A 19,760-nucleotide genomic window follows, 5' to 3' on the forward strand; every position below is an offset into this window, starting at 1 on the left:
TTTTTTTAGGTGCCATTTTTCGTTTTTTAGGTCTCGCCTATCGATGCGCTTGCGCATTCGAGCTGGCGAGAGTGTAGGGGCTTTCTCAGAGTTTAACCAGACTGGCGATTTGATGCAGTGCATGGGCGCTTTTAGCTCAATGCGCAAGCACAATGAATTTATAATGCTCGTGCACAGCATCAAATCTCTAGCCATCGCCATCTGTTCCCCAGCTTGGTGCCGCCAGCACCTCCCCTCTCTCTCCCCGCACACAGCCTTACTCGCATTTCTCCTCCCCCTCCCCAGCCGCCAGCACCTCCCCTCTCTCTCCCATCACACAGCCTTACTCGCATTTCTCCTCCCCCTCCCCAGCCGACAGCACCTCCCCTCTCTCTCCCTGCACACACGCTCTGACTCAGTACTTTAATTTTCACGGCCGCCAGGCCGTGTCTCCTTTTATTTTTTTCGGTCTCAGTATCCAGCTGCTTGTTTGAGTCTGGCTGGGCATTCATCTTTATTAAAGAAAATAATTCCTACCGTGGGCCATTGTTGAAAGGGGTACGCCAAGAACTACCGTGGACTGCTGCACACCGTAAGTGAAGTAAGTTAAAAGATTTACACACTAAACAATGTTGAAAGCACTGCAACTACGTTACATTGCAAACGATGGGCCTAATTGCTCAAATGCTTTTTCACAGATCTGTGCGCCTCTCCCAGCGAGGGACAAGTGACTGAAAATATAAATCTAAAGGAACGCATTTCTCCTCCCCCTCCCCAGCCGCCAGCACCTCCCCTATACTCTCCCTGCACACGCGCTCTGACTCATTTTAACTTGTTCTCTTCCCTTTTTACCCTCCTCCGATTTCCCACCCACTCCATTCGCGTGCAAACCATTTCCTTCCTCCATTACTTTCGCCTCCTCTCTTTCTGATCGTTTCTATCCCCCTGACTCGTCTTTTTCAGTTTCTCTCATCGCCCTCACCCCTCCTCCCCGTCTCGCCTGCAGCTGCACTTACTGCAAAGCCGAGGACACCACAGGCTGCCTGCTCCCCACCCCACCCCACATCCCTGCAGCTGCACTTACTGCAAAGCCGAGGACACCACAGCCTGCCTGCTCCCCACCCCACATCCCTGCAGCTGCACTTACTTCAGAGCCGAGGACACCGCAGTCTGCCTGCCCCCTGCAGCTACACTTGCTTCAGAGCTGGCGACATCACAGACTGCCGGCTCTCCACCCCTCAACCTTACAGCTACACTTACTTCCGAGCTGAGGACACCACAGGCTGCCTGCTCCCCACCCCACACACCTGCAGCTGTACTTACTTCTGAGCCGAGTACACCACAGGCTGCCTGCTCCCCACCCCACACCCCTCCAGCTACACTTACTTCAGAGCCGAGGACACCACAGGCTGCCTGCTCTCCACCCCTCATCCTTGCAGCTACACTTACTTCCGAGCTGAGGACACAACAGGCTGCCTGCTCTTTGCAGCTGCACTTACTTCCGAGCTTAGGACACAACAGGATGCATGCTCCCCGCACCCTTGCAGCTGATCCACGGCATGTGTGAGTGATTAACTCAGCCATACCATTTTCTTTGCATTCTGTGTCCTGTAGCTTTAGTTACTGACTAAATTAGGGACTACAAGTCCCAGAATGCAAAGTGACTTTGAGGACTGTGCGCACTGCTGACATTGCACCAGATATCACAGACATGCTCTGCTCGGTCTAAGGTACACTAATACTGTCTTGCACTCAAGCTGCCTTTGGAGGTAACCGAGCTTCTTATGTGTGCCAGTAATGGACACACTAGGCACATTTCTTTCCTTTGTAACCTGGTGCTTTCAAATGTTATTTCTCGAAATGGAAACAACTCGAAACTACAGTATCCAGCATGCACAGACAAGCGGAATGGGTGGTTTATTCGTATCTGAAAATCGTTTACTGTAAAGTGAACATATTCTAAAGATGTTTTGTAAAGAAGAGACATGCTACACGTACTTCCAGTCATAATGACGCATTGCATTTATGCAAAACAGACCCATACAACGCACACTTGAAAACAGGCCTACTGTGACTTGCACCATATTAAGTATTAGTAGCTCATCAAGGTGTGTCTTTTCTAGCAGCCTGGTTTTTATGGGGACAATTCAATCCTAAAAGGTCCTGAGGAAAAGGCCTACAGCACCAGATGAGCTGCTTAGACCTGCCAGGAGACCCTCCTCTTTGCTAACGTGTTTCATTGACCTTCCTGTGTGTTGCTGGTTGGCTGCACCGATCGGGCACACCACCTTTACCCAGAGTTTAGGGTAGTGTGTTGGCTCTGCATTAATGTCCTACATGTTGGACATGTGCACTTATTTATTTCATCAATACCCCAGCAGTCTACTTATTGGCATACATCACCCTGAATGTACGACTTCACTTAAATACACGTGCTGCAGGTCTCGCCTCAGCTCAATTAGACACACTTGGAGCGCTAAAAAGGCTGCCACAGATGCAACCACCCGAAAGAGCAAACCGTTGCTTTCTTTTAACAAGCTACGGAGTTAAAAGAAAATGCACGATCTTCCATGGAGCAGTCATGTATTAAAAGCAGCCTTAATTGAAATTAACCGGACAATATTTATTCTAAAATACTATCCCAGTCACAATTGCTGGTCGTGGAGTGTTTGAACGCATGGTTTTATTTCTACCTGTAAGGGTGTAGCTGGGATGTTATTCTTAACTGTTTCCTGGCCGCCTTTATGTATTAAAGTGGGCAGTGTGTACATTTCATGGTGTGTCCTTTCTGTGTGGTGCTACAAATCAAGAAGAGTGAGACTGCGCTTCATGGGTGCCAACTGCTTTCATACATAGAGGTTGGTGGTTCCAGTGAGCACATGAAATAGGCGGAGTACCTCATTTTGTTAATTACTAGAAAATGATTGACTCACAAAGATTGGGCGGGGTTTACGCTCCTGTGGTCTATTACCTCCTCAGGAGGAAATACTACATGTGCTTTTCCATTCCCCCACATTGCTGGCTTCTAAGAATTGCAGTGTTTTTTCCGCCTGTTGGGTCACATTGTGGCTGATTGATTCTCCTTTCGCCTTGCTCAGTCATTCAGATTTGGAAAGTAAATAACAAGTTGACATTATTACAGCTCTCTGCATTACTGTGACACATTCCTCTCTTTACCATAGCACGTATACTATCAGCGCACTAAGAAATTGAGCTGGGAGAAGTTGCAGACCAATGCTAGCTATATCAACTAAACGCAGAAAAAGAGATATTGAATTTTACATGCCTTGTTATATAAAGCCAGAGCCGCTGGAATTGTGCTAATAGGCTTAACCCAATCATGCTTCCGGGTTAGCTGCGTTATGTGGCATTCTGGGACGCTACGTTTCTTTTATGACATTTTAATATTCTTGGGTACTGAAGCAATACAGACACCAATCCTGCTCTGCTGCCATTTGACTGGGGATATCCTACCTGCCACGTTGAGCTGCTTGAACCCTGTAACGCTCTGCAAACGAGTCGGTTTTCCTCCCTCCGCCGCTGGAGTTTACCTCGCGGCCGCCGAGCGGAGGGAAACTACACACCCCAGACTGCCCAGCGACCCGGAAGACATCACTGGGGTCACCGCGCCCGGAGGCGCTTGAAATTGCCGGCGCCCTCCGCGTCGCGGGACGCCCAGACGAAGCCCGGACAAAGGGCGGACAGTCTAAGACAGTCCAAGACTGGCCACGACTGGACTGGACCAGGACTCTAATAACATCAGCACTGTGAGTTACTCGCTTTTTCGCCCTGCTGCTATTGACTGCCTATAGACTGAAGGCTTAATATTTGGCTGTTAACATCTCACAAGCTAGCCTTATTGTATTAGGATTGTCTGGCTCCTATATGTCGAAACAGAAAACTCCCATCACCCCTGCCAACACTATGGACAATTATCTAGTCCATGTGGTGGCAAAAATAAATAGTGAACGGAGGTCTTCTTTGGGGCTTAGCGACTCTCCTCCATGTGCACAAAGAGAAACGATAGGCTTGACTCGATTGGACTCTGATGCAATGAATGTAATAGATTTACATACTGAAGAAAATAATGATTGCTCAGTACTAAATGTTTCTACAACATCCATCGCCCCACATCCAGATACAAATGCCGATTTATTAATGGGGGATGAGATAAATATGTCCTGCAATGATTTAGAGATAGGTGAAGAGAGCATCACTCCACCAACGCCAGTCCCCGCACCAAGAGCAGCAAAAGGGTCCACTAAGGTTCCCCCTAAAAGACCAGGATTACGGTCTAGTAGGAAAAAACCAGCAACTCCCCCTAAAATTAAACATAAAAGTGTCACAGAAGAAATAAGTGAGGAAGGGAATGGCTCCACAGGATGGGATGATATGATATCGAATAAGTTTATGGGCATGTTAGAATCTAAGATATCACGATTAATTAAACCTCTCCTATCTAAAATAGACCATCTGTCTGATAAAGTTCACAAACTGGAGACCCTTTTAAAAATAACAAATGATAGCGTGGGGGAAATACCAAACTTGATCATAGGTAAAATGGATGAAAAACAAGCGATAGGAAACACATTAGGGGGAAATACGTCAGGGAGAGCAGAAGTTATACCGGACCCAACTCAGACAGGTGCTACTAGATCTAGTAATGATCTTAACAACCCTATAGCTGCAGACCCTCTGACAACCCAAGGGAATGCTTTAACTCCTGATCTTCATATAGGAACAAACCCTGTGGAGTTAATAGTGGAAGCCTCACCCCTGATTCTAGTACTTGCCAATGTGCCACCGCTGAAAATAGGCCAGATCGAGACTTCAGATTCCCTATTAAATAAATCTTTGCAGTGGTTAAGTAATAATATGCACATATCTCCCTGGGGCAAAGAAAAGCTGTCAGAAGATTTGTTAACAGCAAGAAGAGTAAAGTGGATAGGGACCAAAGCCAAGAAATTCGCTGGAGATTGCGTGGTACTAAACTTTAAGGGCCCTGATGTATTACCAGACATTCTGCTTAATATTTTCCCCCGCAACGCAGAACGGCAGAAATAATTCCACTTACGTTGGACTTCTTTTATAGCAGAAGAGGTCTTGTGGCAAAGCCAAGTATATTAAGGACTAAGTGGTCAGTAGTTGGAAACAGAAGGGCTAGGGGTGGCCCCATCTGCGATTGGGGGCTAAATCTGGAAAATAGTTTTTCGGCTTTATCCGATCTAAATGAATGCGATTGACTCGCAAGCCGTGAACCAGTCTCTCCTAAAAGGCAGATGATGCAAAAGAATGGAAGGGTAGAAAACATGACATGTACTCATTTGAGCAAGCAGATAATAGGCAAACAGATAACAGGTCCCATGGAATGTGAAAACTGTGTATCCGGAGAGCCAAAAACAGCTGCAGAGGGCTCTATCAGAATCAGAGAGGCGAAAGGGAGCAAGATTACATTAATGGAGGGAGAAATAACAATAGCAGAAAGTGAAGTATTTGTAAACAATGATGAAAAGGGCCAGCTACTGCAACAACAAGAAACCACACTACTGTCCCTTGTATCTTGGAACATAGCAGGCATAGCAAACAAGGTAACTACATCGGAATGGGTTGATTTCATTGATCAACATGACATCATTATGTTACAAGAAACCTGGTCATTGACTCCAACCTTTCGGCAGGGGTATCTAAACTTTTACATGCCAGCAACCAGAAATCGTTTAGGACGTCCCTCTGGAGGCTTGTTAATCTGGATACGACAGTTTTTGAACTGTACAATAAAACAACGATCCATACCATCTAATGACGTTATGGCACTTAATATTAGTTGGGAAAATGGTCAAGAACTTGTCCTGTTTAATGTTTATGCCAGGGGGGTGGCTAGTGGCAAATCCTCAGAGGTTGTAGCAACTTTAGAGCAGAGTATTGAAATGTTAACACCAAAAACTCACATAATAGTGGGCGGGGATTTTAATGCCACCTTTGAGCCCTTGGGTGATGAGGATAGGATCTTGTCTGAGGAGGAGGATGCCAAGTGGGGAATACCCCAGTTGGAGTTGCCGGCCATTAAAAAATGGAGTACAGTGGCAATCCAGCTAAAGAGTCTCTGTTTAGCTAGAGGTTTGAGAGCGGTAAATGGGCGCTCGCCCTCTGACTTAAAAGGGAATAACACGTTTGATAATGGCCGATCAGCTAGTAGAATTGATTATTTACTATTGGATGTAAGGGTCTGGAGTAAAATGCTAGACATGGTTGTAGAAAAAAGACTAGAAAGTGATCACAACCCCCTACGATTGACCCTTTATTCCCATTATGAGTCTATAGTGTACACCAATAACAATGGAATGGTGACGCAAGATGTTGCATGCTCGAATAACCAACGCCACCTGAAATGGAGAATCCTAATAGAGGATGTAGCAAAACTAGAGGTCCTCAAAAAACTAGTAGTCGATGAAGTAAACAACATCAAGTCCTACCAAGGGAAGCCTATCTTCCAAGACTACATGATGGAGGCCCATGAAAACCTCTTTTCTAAAATACAAAGCTTCTTCACTAAAACAGTAGATCCCTACAAGGTAAAAAAAGATCAACCAAGGCAAGGTTGGTATGATAAGAACTGTAGGGTGGCACGACTCAATCTGAGTTCGGAATTGAGAGAAGGCAATGCTATAGCAATTAGGAGGGCGAGAGACATCTATAGACAGACCCAAAAACAGGCCAAGAAACGTTGGGATGAGGAAGGTTGGCATGAATTGAAGGAGGCCTGTGCAGCTAAGGATTCTAAGCGATTTTGGGCCATAGTAAAATGGGAGAGGGGAGGGATAGCTGCCCAACCACAAAATAATGTTGCTATAAATAAATGGACTGAGTTTTTCAAACCACAGTATGCCCGAAATCCAGCCCATATTTCTGATCAACCCCCCCCATCCATCTTCTTTAAACACCAAATATTTAATGAGAAGGATGTTAGTAAAGCATTGGATTGCATAGCGGGTGGAAAAGCTCCAGGTATGGATGGTATTCCGGCTGACGTATTTTTATCGGACCGGAATTCCTGGTGTACTTACTTTAAAATGTTGGCTAATGCCGTGGCGATGGGAGGGGAAGTGCCCGTTTCATGGAAGGGAGCAGAAATCATCCCCATATTTAAAAAAGGAGATAAAACTCTAGCCCAAAACAACAGACCCATCAGTCTCATTGATACAGCACAAAAACTGATGGGGCGCTTAGTCCAGAATAAGTTGCAACAATGGATTGATGAAAAGAACATACTGTCTCCTTACCAGGCAGGGTTTCGTCCACTGACTAGTAGTGTTGACCAAGTCCTTTACTTCATAACTATCTATTGGAGAAATGTCACACTAAAAAAGGGTTCATTGTATGCCGTTTTTGTGGACTTAAAAGCAGCTTTCGACTTAGTCCCTAGAGAAAAACTGTGGCAGACCCTGGCCGATGTAGGATTAAGCCAGGAACTCCTCACTCTCCTAGTTCGCCTCCACGAAAACAATTTCGCTAAAATCAGATGGGGCAAGCAGGGAGAAGTTACAGACCCCTTCCCAGTAGAACGAGGAGCAAGGCAAGGGTGCGTCCTAGCGCCAACACTATTTTCAATCTACATAAATGGAATTGTCGACCATCTAATGAAATCCCCAAGCGATGCCCCAATTATAGCAGGCTCCCACGTCCCCGTCTTAATGTTTGCGGACGACACGCTTTTACTTTCACGCACGCCGAGCGGTCTCCAAAAGTGGTTGATGCCTTTGGTGAATTTTGTGATAGTAGGGGCCTTGAACTGAACACCACCAAAACAAAATTCATGTGCCTAAACTATCAGTCCACTTTCAAAGGTGTAATAAAATACAAAGGCACCCCTCTAGAGAAAGTGGATGCTTTTTCTTACCTAGGCATCATCTTACAGGGAAACATGAAGTGGAAATCGCACATTAACACGACACTATTGAAGTTTAACCAGCTTGCAGGCGTAGTTGCTTTAAAACATCGAGCCTCGCTAACAAAGCCGGTAAAATGTGCACTTGAAATATACAATATGAAAGTATTGGGCGCCTGCTTATATGGATCCGAATTATGGGGGTTTTCAAACCTGGGAGAGTTGGGTCACGCAGAAAACAGATTTTTACGAGGGCTTGTAATGGTCCCCCAAAGCACACCCACAACTCCTCTGAAACTGGACCTTGGCAGAAAAAACATTGAGGACATAGCTAGATTACGGCCACTTTTGTACTGGAGACGCTTGATGGTGACCCCAGAGCTAAGCCATTATGCTGCAGCTCTGGCAGATGTTGTCAAGTTTGATCGTTTTCACTGTATTGAATGGCTAAAAGAACTACGGGGACTTCTTGTAATGTTAAAGCTGGAACACCTATGGGGCACTCATGATGTGGCTAGTTTTCCTTCGAAAGCAAAATTGAAAGAACTATATTGGGAGATGGTGTATGTAACGATGTTCTGTAAAGGATCCCAATCAAAATTGACAACTCGCTTTTGTGATATTAAAATGTACCTATCATGCGAAACATATTGGGATATAATTGAACGACCACATGATAGGAAACTATACTTCCAATTTCGTATAGGAACATTACCAGTGAATGCCTTTAAAAAACACTGGTCTCCAATGTGGGATGAACATTGCTATTATTGCAAGGATCAAATAGAGCACATTTCCCACCTGTTGTTCTGTTGCGCATTATATGACAGACCTAGGCGCAAATGGCTAAATCCAGTGTGCTCAAATATTGGCACCCATAGTCAATCGACAGCCCTTAGAATACTAGAATCCGATTGTTCCACACCATTTGTAGTTGCTATAGCTAAATTCTTCGCTTGGGCATGGGCAATCCGCACTCGTACTCTAAAGTCAAATATAACAATAACATGAAATATGGCTGCTATAATTTAATCACTCCATTGTATGAATTGTTTTTTAAAAGGAAAATAATTTTTAGGAATCTTCGAAAAAAAATTCTTGCATTTTTAATATGTATAGCATTCGACTGTCAATGTTTAATATGTATTTTAGAAGTATTTTAAGCTGTAGTATTTATTGTAATAGGGTTAGGAAGGATGCTTTTATGACAAATGTCGAATAAAGCTTTGAAATTTGAAATTTGACACCAATCCTGCACCTTCAGAAAATATCATATCCTGCTGCGAGGGCTTAACGATTTGCTGAGCTAATGAGGGAGAGGGGCTTTAATGATTGGTATACTCCGTGGCACAAAGGCTGTAAAGCTTTTAAAACATCCCATCCACTGAGGATAATAACATCTTCTAAGTTAGTCAGGGAGAAAGAGAAAGACACATATTGGAATTTTGGAGCTAAAGTTGTATATAGTAGCTTTTGTTGGTCTTCTGTCACACTATTGTTTTTAGGTCTCCCCACTCACCGCTCTCCCCACTCTCACCGCTCCCCTCTCACCCCTCTCCCCCCTCTCACCCCTCTCACCACTCTCCCCTCTCACCACTCTCCCCTCTCACCACTCACCCCTCTCACCACTCTCCCCTTTCACCACTCTCACCCCTCTCACCCCTCTCACCACTCTCCCCTCTACACTTTCACCACTCTCCCCTCTCACCACTCTCTCTCCCCTCTCAGCACTCTCTCTCCCCTCTCACCACTCTCTCTCCCCTCTCACCATTCCCTCTCCCCTCTCACCACTCTCTTCTCTCCTTCCTCTCCCCTCTTCTCACTCTCCCCTCTCCTCTATACCCTCTCCCCCTCTCTCCTCACTGTACCGCACTCACTCTAACGCCCTCACGCCTTCACTCTACCGTCCTCACTCTACCACTCTACTGCCCTCACTCTACCTCTATGCCGCCCCCACTCTACCACTCTACCGCCCTCACTCTACCACCCTCACTCTACCGCCTTCACTCTACCACTCTACCGCCCTCACCCTACCACTCTACCGCCCTCACTCTACCACTCTACCGCCCTCACTCAACCACCCTCACTCTACCAATCTACCGCCCTCACTCTACCACTCTACCACCCTCACTCTACCGCCTTCACTCTACCACTCTACCGCCCTCACCCTACCACTCTGCCACCCTCACTCAACCGCCCTCACTCAACTGCCCTCACTCTACCGCCCTCATTCTACCGCCCTCATTCTACCGCCCTCACTCTACCGCCCTCACTCACTCTACCGCCCTCACTCACTCTACCGCCCTCACTCACTCTACCGCCCTCAATCACTCTATCGCCCTCACTCTATCGCCCTCCCTCTATCTATCACCCTCCCTCTATCTATCTATCGCACTCACTCTATCTATTGCACCACCACAGCATCACTATGCGCTACAACAGCATCACTGAATGCCACAGCATCACTTGTCGCCAAAACAACATCACTCAGTGCCACCACAGCATCAATGTGTGCAACCATTCAACAACTGGTTCAAATATTTTCTGTCAATGTTTCAAGCTTTATTACAAATGTCATAAAAAGATGTTAAATATTTTCACTTCTGTTCTTGTTAAAACATTGTGATTTGTCAGATCAATACATGTAAGACAGGGGAAAACAGAACATGTACCTTTACTAATGCTATATATGTAACATTTGATAACTTTATAACTATTGGCATTTCTAATAACAAAATTAATACTTTTATATTTTGAAAAACATAAACAAAAATTTAAAAATATTTACATTTTCCACACCAAAAGCTCAAACTTTTCTATTGCGAGACCTATTGCATTTCCAATGCTTGTTTTCTAAGTCTCCCTAGCATTGGCTCAACCTCCTCTAGGAGAATATCTATATCAGCTATTGTGCAATTTTCCCCTATACTTCTTTTCAGTTTAGGTGTTTTACTCTTTCCAGGGAGTGCCTCTGTTGCCTTTCTCTTCCCCATGTTTTGGGTATATGGTGCTTCCTAGTGCATTCTGTGTGGAATTCAGGGATACTTATGAAGGGATGGGGCCAGTGGGAGGATACTCGCTAGGTAAGGTGTAAGGGAGTTAAGGAGGAAAGTGGGCCCAGATTTGATTCCTTTTGTCTAGTATAAGGCAAAATAGAAAACAGGCTGGGAACCCTCCCCCTAAGACTACCTCAAATGTTAAAGTATCTGGTATATTAAAGGTGTAGTCTTAGTTCAGCAGTGATTCGGCGATTGCAAATACAATAGTTGTGGTGCTTGTTATAGTCTCTGTACTATTGTCACAGCTAGTCCAACCCTAACGTTGCAACTTTCTGGGCCTACTGGCGTCTAGCACAGCACGAGACCTGCTTGGAGTATCTGCATTCACTCTGCAGCTTTACGAGAGCTAGCGGAGCTGCAACCACTGCTCAGCCGCGTTTGAGTCCAGTGTCCATGGCCAACAGCAGAATCCAGGGCCCAGCCCAGTCTCCTCCGGACCGTACGGGCCCGTCCTTGGCCCGGGCTTTGACCGCGCACATCCCGTGCCACAGGGGTAGAGTCAGAGCTTTAAGCGCATTTGCATGCCTCCCCCATGATCAGCTGCGACTGGAGCAGTCCGGTGCACCCTGGGACATGGAGTCCCACCAAGGTTTTGCAGGCCAGGGAGTGCGGCCAGAAACAAGAGATGCACCATATCATATGTTGTATGGTTTCGCAATATTTACCTTCTGTGTTTTGGCATTCAATATATTTTCACGGGTGTTAGCATTTCTGCTGTTGTATTTATTCTACACTAAAATTAGGTTGACATGAAGCCTTTAAAAATAACAGTGTTGTTTTCGTGTGGGTGTACTTGTTCAGTAACAGCTGTTGAACTTGTGAAGTGGTGGGGCGGAGAGAGGGGGGAATACAAACCAAAACATGGAAGACAAAATTAAAAATATATAAAAGTGCACTTACACACTGCTCCGGCGGCTGCCGCCTTGCTCTCCATCAGACTTCAGGAACTGCTGCACAATGCACAGGCTCTCAGATGCCAATCCGAGCGCTGCTCTCAAGCTGGGAATATCATTCCCAGCCTGAAGAGCATCACTCGGATTGGTCTGAGCGGCCTGGTTTTGCGCTCAAACAAGGGACTGGGAGCCTGTGTTAGTTCTCCACCCTGCTGTACAACATAGCTCGGGTTTGGGAAAGAGTAAGTGCGCTTAGCAGTGCCTACCACTATCCCTCCTCCCTGGTGCTGCAGCCTGCAGCGTCAGTATGGATGGCCCTGCCCCTACTTCGGCTGGCAGCCTTCAGAATGAAAAATAAAATGATAATAACATTGGTTTAATATCATTTTATTTTTCTTGTTTACCTCTGCTCTCTTTTTATCAGGGGGTGATGCTCCTCCGTCATAATGGAGAAGTCGCCTCTGCACAAAGATTTGCCAGTAGCAGTTCACAGTAGTAAAGTAAATGCATTCACACCTGCCAGGAATCTGCTTAGGATTGTAAACTTGGGAATGCAAACTTATGTTTAAGGTGTCAATACCTTTGTGAATAGGACACAATAGATATAATGGGGAATCCAGTGTTACTAAGCTCATATCGAATCCCTGATACAATGTGGGATAATGAATTATGCATCTTGTTTACTGAGCTGTATTTGTAACACTCAGTGATAAAATGTGTGATAACGGGAACTCCTGTGTTACAGTGCCCACATTTGTGCAGTGACACTATGTGCAATACTGAGCAATCCTGTGTCAAAGAACTCATATGATGCCATTTTCGGAATATGAGACAATGAATCTTTCTCTTTTACAGAGCTCACATAATAACAGAGGTAGATTGTATGAACAGGAAATGATACAGATGTTGCATGTTGATAGTTCGGAATCTGAGGATACTGTTTGACAGTGCTCTTATTTTAAAGCTGATGGCATATGTCATAATGACTGATTATGACCGGTTACTCACCGGTAATATTCATTACTCCGAGTCGTAGCCCTCCCCGTCCCAGTCCTTACTAATGAGCATAGCTCCTCCCACCAGAAACTCCCAAGCAACTAAAAACCCATCCCTTCCCTCCAGGCCACACCCACACCCGAAGGCATATAACCATGTGACCCGCCCATCCACATCCTGTACCACCAAGCACAAGAAGCCGAACAGGGAGGGAGGGATGGGAACCAGGACTGGGACGGGGAGGGCTACGACTCGGAGTAATGAATATTACCGGTGAGTAACCGGTCATTACCTCCTCGTCAGCCCTCCCCGTCCCAGTCCTTACCAATGAGCAGATACCAAAGCAAGAATCGGCTTCACATAGCGGAAAAACAGACTCAAGCCGCACAAGCAGAAAGTCACACAACCCGAGCAGAACGCAAGCCAGCGATCCCAAACCCAGGAGACACAGTCCCACATATCACTCAACGACGACAGGACATAACAGCACGAGGAGAACACCCAGCAGCATCCACACAGAACACGGCCAGGGAGCCCCAACCCTGAAGCAAGCCCAACGAGCAGCTACCCCAGAGGAGAGGAACCTCGAACCGACCCAGGCGTCAACACACCACAAGCCCAACAGCAGGCCGCACAGCCAACACCGCCACTGACGGAGAGCAGCCACAGAAGGCCCCAGAACACGTCCACAACGAAGTTGCCAGGAAATGAATTCCGCAGAAAAAACAAACAGGATGTGGATGAGCGGGTCACATGGTTATATGCCTTCGGGTGTGGGTGTGGCCTGGAGGGAAGGGATGGGTTTTTAGTTGCTTGGGAGTTTCTGGTGGGGGGAGCTATGCTCATTAGTAAGGACTGGGACGGGGAGGGCTGACGAGGAGGTAATGGGAGACTTTGTTACATAGTTCACATTACCGGGATCATGTTGTAACAGAGTTAATTTTGTTACACTCACACCAGGTGTGCTAATGAAGAATCCTGTTGTACACAGTTCATATTGTGACAGACAAAATGACGGATCGTGTGTTACAGAGTGCACATTCTAACACTGACAGGATGTGTTACAGAGCTTACACTCTAACACTGATAGAATGGGTGTTGCGGGTTCCCAACCCCAATAATCATCTGAACCCCAATATTTGGGTTCCCCGAAATGTAATCTACATGATCTGGCTCCCGGGTCGTCAGGTGATCTAGCGGTTAGAGACTACACTTCTCATCAGAATAACACAATTTTAGCAGAGTTTAACAGAAATAAGTATTAGAAGCATACACAACAGAGTTCTACACCAAAAATAAAGCACAGATTGAATTTATAATACAGAAAAAGTTAAATGCGGTACAGATAAATTATGGGGCAAACTACAGCAATACAAATATATACAAAATCATACAACACATTAGTCCCTAGTTAACAACATTCAGGAAAGTATTTTAAGTGTCAGACTCGCAAAAGATTTCAGATACATCCCATAGAGATTCTAAGTCAGACATAGATAAGTATCCAGTACCATCAGTTTTAATGACAGCTGCAAACACCCATATAACCCAAACCTGATCAATAACTAAGCTTTAACAGCTAATGTCCAATAACTTTTACACACAAATCACACTTTCTAAAAGTAGATTCTGCAAATTCAGCATGACATGACCATGGTTAGGATTGTATTCACAAATGAGGAACATTAACATAATTATAAAATACATAAGCACTAACCCATCATTTTATGTAAAAGAAATCGTCCATGGTCTCCCTCAGCAACCACCCTGCAGAGATGATCGGCACAAAAGGAAACACCCCCTTAACAATGGCTCACAGATTCTGCATGTCCACAGCCAAACTTCCAGCTGAAGTCATTGAAAATGATACTTTGGGTACATGGTGGAATCTTCATTCACAATACAGTCTTTCTAATAACGTTGTACATTACTATCACATTTACCTCATTGACTTTTTGTACGACTGTGACACAGGAAGAGATGACTGCAGTGCAGCTTACGGGAGGGGGAAAGGAGCAGGAGCAAGTTGAATAGCAAGTTGAATGGAACATCAGACATTATATCCATATTAAGAATAATGGTGAGACACACACAAATGTAGAATAAGAATTAGCCGCATTATCTACCCCTCTAAATTTCTTAAGTAATTCATTTTCGTTGCAACATCATCAATTAATCTGTTACAACTCTATGCATTATAAAAACTACTAATTTTGAGAAATTATTTTCACACAGTTTTAGACATTTTCAAAAACTCTATCACAGTTATTTTGCTACCAGTTCTTTAATGATTGAGGTGAAATATGTTTCCACACAGGTGTTGGTGAAGAGATAATTATATCCTGTAAACTTCTCTAATGAAATTCTTCCCAACTTATGTTTTACTGTCACCATTGCTCCCATGGGGTGGAATTAAGATTGTATAAAAAGTGAAGAAACTTTGAACCAAAGCAAACAACACTAATTTAGCATTTAGATGTAGCTCTAAAGTTGAATGACACAGCATGTCTAAAACAACCCTTATGTTTGACTTTTTACCAACCTTAATTATTTTAATGATGCTTGTTGAGGTCTCATCTAGGTAATACAATTATTTGAAAATGTGAGATAGTCTTGGTATGTTCATAGTATACTCCAGGTCCCCTCCAGGGTTTCTGGTTCAGTTCCACATCCATTCACTGTGGTGCCATTCCACTGAAGCCGTTGCTGCGAAGACAACAAGATACTCACGAAAGGCCACATGTACTATTCATGTTTGAGGTCGGAAATGACAATCAAACTGTTTCCAACCTCAAAAATGCTTTAACCCCTTCCATGCGGCCGCGATTCCCCTGGTGTGCTGTAAACAACACGAACAGGGGCGGGCCGTGACTAACCCCAGCCGTCATCAGCACACGAGCACCGTAGTGCATGACGGCTGGGGTTCGTCATCAGCATGGAAGGGGTTAGTAACACAAATTGCACTTCGGCCCTGATTTTCAATTTGTGTTTGCAATTTAGTATTTTGGAGCGTGTGTAGGGCATCTATATTTAAAAAAATCCAAATCTGAATGAGATGTTTTGTGACCGAAATTCGGCCGCAAAACATTTGAGCAATTCCTTGAATGAGGTGGCAACCCATTTGCAAACAAGAAGTGGTTCTCACGGACAGGGATTCGAGCAGCCGATGCTCTCACGGGCCACTGTTTACTCATAAAAAAAGGAAACTGCAAAGTTTCATTTTTTCTTTTAAAACACATCCCATTTTGCTTTAAGGAAAACGGGCTTCATTAAAAAAATATATTTCTTTATTGAAAAGCAATCACAGACATGGTGTTCTGCTTACCTCAGCAGGCAACCATACCTGTGATGTGTGTGATTCCTAATAGGTCACAAATATGACCTACATGAGGTGGGTCTATTTGCGACCCACTAGGAATACCTATTAAAACTCAAACGAGTTGAACAAAAAGGCTTTGATGGTTTGCTTCAGCCGGTAACAACATTCTTTCTGGTAGAGGGGAAGCAGTTGGTAGTTCCAGTGGAAGGCCTCAGAACAGAGAGTGACTTTCTACCTTTTGCAAAAGTGTGGGCCTGCTACTGACTCGGAAAATTAGAAGCAAATAAAGCATACATGCCCAGATGCATCAACCATTTTTGGAATTGCAAACGGTGCGATTCCTTAAAATCGGCCGTTTGCGACTCCAAAAATGCTTGTTGATATGCATCATTAGATTTTGTCCAAAATCACTAATTTACCGAACTTCGAAAATGCGATTGCATTTAAGGAATCGCAATTTTGCGATTCCTTAAATGCAATGCATCATTGTTTAAAAATTTGCGAATTTCAAAATAGCAAGTGCAAATTACCACGAGTTTGAACCTCGTGGTAATTTGCAAAAATGTTTAATAATACACAAAAATGCATTTTTTAAACTGTTAAGTTACAGACACACATGTCCTTAGGACATGTGTGTCTGTAACTTATAGCTAAAAGTGCATTTCATGGGTGCAGGGGGGGTCATTTGGACCCCCCTCTCCATCCTTGAAATGCTTTGTTGAATTGCGATTTGGAAATTGCGAATTCCCAATTCCCATTCATTCCTATGGGCATTTCAGCCCATAGGAATGAATGGGAATTGCGAATTCACAATTTCCAAATCGCATTTTTTTTGCGATTCGATAAAAATTGCGATTTTTACCGAATTGCAAAAAAAATGCGAAAATAATGATGCATACCATTTTGCGAATCCTAATTTGCGTTTCGGTAATTTTCGCAAATTAGGATTCGCAAAAAAGAAGTTTGATGCATCTGGGCAACAGTGCTTGTGCAGTAGGAAACATAAACACTGCCCAAAGTGGACCCATTTGTGATGCACAGTGATTTCAACGACACTCTCGTGTGTTCTAAAGTTGAAAGAAGGTTTGACATGTTGGGTCGACAGATTGGAGACTTGTGATTAAGCATTCTAATGGGGGAGGTAGATATAAAGGTTGCTCCAAAAGTCTAAATAACTAGGTACATTGACTTGGAAACAACATCCATGTGGGAGAAGGTAGGACCTTGAATGATTATTTTGTAGGGTTTCAGTTGGATAAAAGAGATAAGCTTTAAAGATTTGACTTGTGGTGTGCATAAACTGTGTGCAATGTAGTGATTATAAAGTGGGTTTACTTGATTCAGTATAGGTCCTTGAAGGCCTACAATTTTGTCCCAGATATGGACATGGTTATTGAACTTGATAAGCTCTGATTTATCGGGCTTAATTGTTCAACTGTTCTTAGAGAACCCAGTCATTAGTGCATTGAGAGTGGTTGGTAAAACGCTGCAGGTGGCAGGAAAGGAAAAGAAGATGAAGTCATATATTTGCGAATAATCGTGTAAAGAACTAATAGCAGATGGTTTCACAAATGTAATGAGCACTCAATGGAGCATATTTAAAAGAGAATGGCAGAGTGCAGCGTTAAGCCAAAATTGCTACCACCGCTCTCCGCAATTCTAAAAATGCAGGGATGCGCCATATTTACAATGATACTGTGTACCCTGTGTTTCTCCTGCGCTGGCACTAAATTCACCTACCTAGCACCAAAGCAAGCACCCTTGCACCACAGTGCAAGGGTGCCTGTGTTGAGGGAATGATTGTTTATGTGCAGGAAGGTGTCTCTTCATGCACATAAGCAATAATTCATGGTGATTTGCTGTTTCTACGTGTGTCGCACAATGCAGCACACATAGAAATAGCAAAAACTAGAAGAAATTAATAATTTCTCCTTGTTCACCATGTTAAGACCAGGTTATTTCTGGTCTTAATTTTGGTGCTACCCCATATTTATGCTACCATTGTAAATAGAGGGCAGCACAAAAAAGCAATGGGTGTTGCAGCAGAATGCTCACCACAGCACCCATTTCCCGCCCCTTTCATGTTAAGTGCTATGTGAAAGTAGGCCTTATTCACAAGGCAGCAATAAGCCCTGTTAAGTAGCTTAATGCCACTTTGAAAACAGGGCAAAGGGTTTATCACAACAAGAACGTCATGCAAAGTGACACTTCTGTGGCGATAAACTCCTCTAAATATGCCCCAATGTGTGTCTACTTAAAGTGAGATCTGTAAACTTGTTCCAGTGACGATTAGGGGCCCGATTCACAAATGGACTTACCTGCAGTAAAGTAACGAATGCAGAGTCTCCGCACTCGAGCAAAACCCCGTACTGAGAACTGCATTGCAGAGACTCCACCTCAAGTGCGGAGATTTCACACTTGTACCTTTACTACACGTAAGTCCCTTTGTGAATCGGGCCCACAGTTTCTATCCATTTGGCAGTTTTTACTTGCCTGCCTTTCAAGCAGTAGAGGTTATGCTTTCGACGTGAATTAGTGAAGTGTGCATGTTGATGTATAGATTTCTCCAATTTGTCACTGAAGGCATACCTTGTGAGTCTTGAAGTGGCCAGGTTAGTGGGCAACACTGCAGAGCTGCTAGTTTTCTTAGGAATTCTAGGATATCTGTGGGTCTATTTTCACATGAGCTACTCATAAACAAAAGACATGAGGTATGATAGGAAGTGGCAGAAATAGGTAAAGATAACTGTAAGTGGTCTGATCAAGCTAATGCCTGCATCATTTTTAAGACCTTTTGCATCATCAGCAAAGGGATGAAATACAGTCCTGCACAGAAACTGTTGGTCATAACAGCCAGTTCAACCTTGGAGCAGCACAGTCTACTTCGACTGGGGTAAAATAAAAACAAGCAGGAATCTGAACAGTGGGTTGACTTTGATGGAGGTCCACCATTTAAAAAGTAGGGACCATGGTATGGCTGGATGGTAGGAGGTTGTATAGACACTGCCATGTGTTGAAGCGACACATGATTTGCCTTTTGGGACATTAAACTCAAGGATAAGGATGCCTGGAGTCAACAGTGTCATTTCTTCAATGAAGGACTTTAAGGGCAGATTGAGCAAAGTACCTATTCATCCTGGATAAACCTTCTTGGGTGCAGCAGCAGTCCTTACTATAATATTTTCTAAAACTACACAGCTGCATATAAAGACTTCTAACATTGAGTGCTGGAAACCATTCCTTTTCAGTGCTCAGAGGAATCTGCAGTGGTAGCCGGGTGCTCACGCTGTGCAGCAATAATATTATTAATATACATGCATACAGAGACGTTTTAAGGCTTGGGCTAAGTGGGCTCTGGCCTAGGTAACCTACCTTTCTAGGGGCCCCATCAATAAACTTTCAGGACAGTTCAGGACAGTCCCAGACAGTGGCATAATGCAAAAATAATAGGGGACCTCTGCACAATACGAAAATTGGCTCCCAGATCTCCAAAATCTCATAAATATTCAAAGTCTTTGCGCTGAATGGGTCCCCTCTGAAGGACTAGGGTCCTCTTAAAGGTTGGGGGGTCCAAAACATAGGATTGCCAATGATCAGACCATAGTTGCTAAGGGCCTGAATGAACTGAA

The sequence above is a fragment of the Lissotriton vulgaris genome, chromosome 7, assembly GCF_964263255.1.
Source record: "Lissotriton vulgaris chromosome 7, aLisVul1.2, whole genome shotgun sequence".
Taxonomy (NCBI): domain Eukaryota; kingdom Metazoa; phylum Chordata; class Amphibia; order Caudata; family Salamandridae; genus Lissotriton; species Lissotriton vulgaris.